The sequence below is a fragment of the Alexandromys fortis genome, unplaced genomic scaffold, assembly GCF_014885135.2.
Source record: "Alexandromys fortis isolate MF-2015 unplaced genomic scaffold, M_Fortis_MF-2015_v1.1 scaffold_411, whole genome shotgun sequence".
NCBI classification, from domain to species: Eukaryota; Metazoa; Chordata; class Mammalia; order Rodentia; family Cricetidae; genus Alexandromys; species Alexandromys fortis.
Window position 1 is genome coordinate 206,808 of NW_026068315.1, and position 4,628 is coordinate 211,435.

Sequence of the window (4,628 nt, forward strand, 5' to 3'; positions counted from 1 at the left end):
TATTGATGCTCTCTAATTGGTCTTTTAAAACCAGATCAGGTTTCCCTGCTGGCCAGAGGCTCCTCTTGCAAAATGCTCTCGTTCAGTTTCCTGGCTTCTGCCAGGGGCCAAGATCCCTCTCACCCCTCAGACGGGTCTTCAGGAGAAGAACTGGATTCCCTGTTTGCCAGGGACCTCGCCAACCAAAGGCCTACCTCTTTGATTTAATTGTCCTGGGGCGATCTGCTCTCAGTGTTGCGCTGGTCCCTGCTGCCTGTGTTGCCTGCCACTGTGTCAGTACCCGCCGGTCTGGCCCGCGCCAGCTTCGTCGCCCACCGTGCCTCGGTTCTGCCTGCCCCACATGCATATTCTTGACAAAATAGGCAGAAACTCTCATAGCCATTTTACTTCTTGTTCCTGTAACTAGTCATGTGGTTTTATGTGCTAGTTTTTTCTACTCTTCTGTAGTACCCATCCTATATTCCACACTAAGAAAACACCTCAGCAGGTCTTTGTTAATTGTTCTCTCAGGTAGAAGTATCTACAAAGCCTTCCATTTGGCCTTTAAACCACAATATCCCCTATTCTACAGGTCAATGGTGCAGTATGGACTATTCTATCTTCTGAGGACATATATCTATTCTATGCCTGTTTTGCTTCTAGGACTGGGGAAATAATCATGGGATGAGTTTGGGTGTTCACTGGACTTCTTACACATATTGAAAAGGTACTGAAAGGGTTTGCAGCTCATTCCACTCTGGCAACACTATGATTAATTAGCCAAAATGAAGGTCTGTATGTGTCAGCCAACTGTGCAACCCCCTGCCTGTGATGTCTGTTATGATAAGTATGCACACCCAGTGGTTTAGTGTTGTCGCTTGTCCTTTGATACATAGGTCTATATAGGAACAATGTATTTAAATGATCCTGTTTAGCATACATGAAGACTATTTTGATTTCTGACATATAAAGAAAGATAGTAACAGATCATTAGGAAGCTGAAACCCTTCCATGTATCTGTTTCTTAGAGTATCAGTGAAAGGCATGTCTTCTAGATACTCCCATTGTGGAAGATTAAATTTTGAATGGCAAATCAATTCTAACATTCCAATTTTCCTAAGTCTTTGATTCCTTTCATTAATATTAGGCCATGAGTTATCAGGCATCTCCAGCTTATTCTTAGTTGGGCATCTTTTCACTATTATTTTAGACAAATAGTGAAATTTAAAAAACCGAGCTGGAACTTTAAACTTAAAATCCATTATCAATTGATTGATCCATATCAATACACACAGTTTAATCTAGTTTTTTGATCCTTTCCCATTCTGTCACACTTTTAAAATCCATTCCCACACATATTCTTCAAACATTTGCTGTATGAATTAAAAAACTCAGAAAGGGTTTATGAGTTTAGCATTTTCTTGTGGTTGACAATTTGTATCCTGCTGCTAGAGATGCTTAGGGTTGAGTCGAATTATAAGTATAGAGGCAAAAAGCAATGGACATGTTAATATGGGAGGGGAAAACCTCATGGGGCCCCACACCTGGAAAAAGAACCAAAGTCAGCTAAGGAAAGCCAGCAGTGGATAAAATAGTCTTTCCCAGATGAGACTCCCCCACCTCCGACTGATTATCCAGTACCAAGGGGTCAGCCCTGAAGTCACTCACATAAAAATAATATAAATAATGAGCAATTCCAGAACAAAATCCATGAAGTTGAGAAAGCAAGATGGAGGAGTCCATGGAGGGGTTGGGGTATGACACAAAGTGAAAATGATATAATTGTATTAAAATTGAAAAATGTATAAAAATAATCAGTGGTCAGTTAGGGGAAGTAGCATTATCTTTCTTGGCATATTCTTCAAAGATCTGATTACTCCACATATGATGTAGTAACAGTGAAGGCAGCATTACAGTCTTTATACTTGAGGATATATTTACTACTAAAGCTGAGAAGATTTTCACTTCAGATAAAATAAATCTACCAGAATATGAGAATTCAATGTATTCAATCTGAGCACTCATCAGATTCCTGCAATACAATTTTGTCTCAAGTTACAGATTCCACCAGAATTAACTGTTAATTAATTAAATTAACTCTTTAAGGGTGGAGCTTAAATTGTACATTGTAATCATATTATCATATTCTGAAGACCTGAACTTTGTTTTTGGTAACTTTAGAACTTTAGAACTATGATTTCTGGAAAGAAGATTCTCACTCAGAACAAAATTAGAAACTATTTATGCATATATGGAGCATGTATTTAATAGGCATTATGTCAGAAACAAACACATTTAGTAGCAGTATTTCTGGTTAATAAACTTTCTTTAATAATCTTTGCTAAAGAGAACACAGGTTCTTTTATTACAAATTAATTACTAACTCTCAGCTCATACTTTACATACCATATAATAAATCTATCATCAATCATCTATCTATTTATCTTTCTGTATGTGTCAGTTATTGAGTGACTATACAGAGTTAAATAATGATAGATACATAAAAATATTAATAAGATAATGAGTGGAGTGAGTCATGCCATTGAGGGTCACCGGTTTGAGGGAATAGCTTCAAAATTGAATGCTGTTCCAGAGACAAAAGTGGTAAAACTGTGTCCAGATGAAAGAAAGGATGAGTGGATGAACTGCACAACCAGCATAGTGAACAAGGTGGACATAGCTCAAAAATAAAATGCATTGTGACAACTCCAAGGAAGTGAAAAACTTGTATAATGTTAAGACTGAATAAATAAGTTGAAGAGGACACTAGAGATGGAAAGATGTTCCAGTTGTATGGATCAAGATTAATATTCTGAAAGGGGCCATCCTATCAAAAACAATCTATAGTTCAGTGTAATTTCCATCAGAATTAAAGGACACAGAAATTGAAAAAAATCCCCAATTTCAACTCTTGGAGAATCAAACAAAATACAAAGATTACGAAAACAATCTTGTATAAAAGGCATTTTGTGCGTCTATAGAGATGATCATGTGATTTTTCTCTAAGTCCATTTATATGATTTATTGATGTGGGAGTCCCTCTGTATGCTGTGAATGTTTTATTACCATTGGTTAATAAAAAATGCTGCATTGGCCTATGGCAGGGCAGAATATAACAAGACAGAAAATCCAAGCAGAGATGGAAGAGGAAAGAAATTGGAGTCAGGGAGATGCCATGTAGCTGATGAAAGAGAAAGATGCCAGAACCTAACTGGTAAGTCACAGCCTTGTAGTGATACACAGATTAATAGAAATGGGTTAATTTAAGATGTGAGAACTAACTAGAAATATGCCTGAGCCATTGGCCAGTATTGTAATTAATTTAATTTTGTGTGATTATTCGGGTCTGGGCCAGGAAATGAGAAAGCATTCTCCATTTACAATTTACTACATTTATTGACTTGTGTGTTTTGAACCATCTTCACATCTTTGGAAAAAGCCGGCTTGATTTTAGTGTCTGATCTTCTGGATATATACCTACCTGTATTCAGCTTGCAAGTATTTTGTTCAAGTATTTTATATCTATGCTCATGAGTTATATTGGCTTATGGTAGACTCCTCTTCCTCCTTCTCTCCCTCCCCTCCTCCTCCTCCTATTCTTCTCCTCAACTTCTTTCTCCTCTCCTTCTCCTCCTCATTCTCCTTCTTCTTCTTTACATAGTCTTCATCTTTTTATGCCTTTACCTGGTTTTGATATTAGAGCAAATGTATTTTGGTTTATAAATTTTTGGTTTGTGAATTTACTGACATTTGACCTTTTAGTCCAGACATTTTTTTTAGTATCTAAATCAAAAAAGGAGGAAATTTTTGTGTGGGCATAGACCCTGCTATTAGGTAGTATATCTGATTTTATACTGATAGCTGTAATTCAACTTGAAATTATTTTAAAATAAAATATTTAAATAATATTTAATATCTTCAAACTGTATGTGTATACCAAAGTTAAAGACACAGGCAAAACTATTCAAAAATCATGAATGGGGCAGTAGGTTGTATTTATATATTTGTATACACACAAATGCAAAAAATACTAAAAAAATAAAACAAGACTGTCTACAAGAGCAGGACTGGGCCAGCAACCTGGGCCAGAGTGGGCCTGGGACAGTGAACTCCATGGGAACAGAAGTGGATCCAGACAAGGGACATTTGTGGAGGCAGGATTGGGTCAGCAACTTACACCAGAACAGGCCTGAGGCAGTGAAGTCTATAGGAATGGGACTGAGCCAGCAACCTAGGCCAGAGCAGAACTTAGACAGCAAGCTCCATTGGATCCAGATCAGGGAAATTTGTGGAGGCAGGACTGAGCCAGCGACCTGGGCAGGAGCAGACCTAAGACAGTGAACTACACAGAAGCAGGTACAAAAAAGTGTTGTAGTAGGGGCGGCAGGGCTGCGTCCCTGGCACCCGGCAGCCCACATGGCTAGCTTATGCCCCGAAATAATTACACAGAAACTGTATTCTTTTAAACACTGCCTGGCCCATTCGTTCCAGCCTCTTATTGGCTAGCTCTTACATATTAATATAATCCATTTCTAATAATCTGTGTAGCCCACGAGGTGTGGCTTACCAGGTAAGATCTTAACCTGTGTCTGTCTGGAGTGGGAGAATCATGGCAACTCCTTGACTCAGCTTCTTTCTCCCAGCATTCT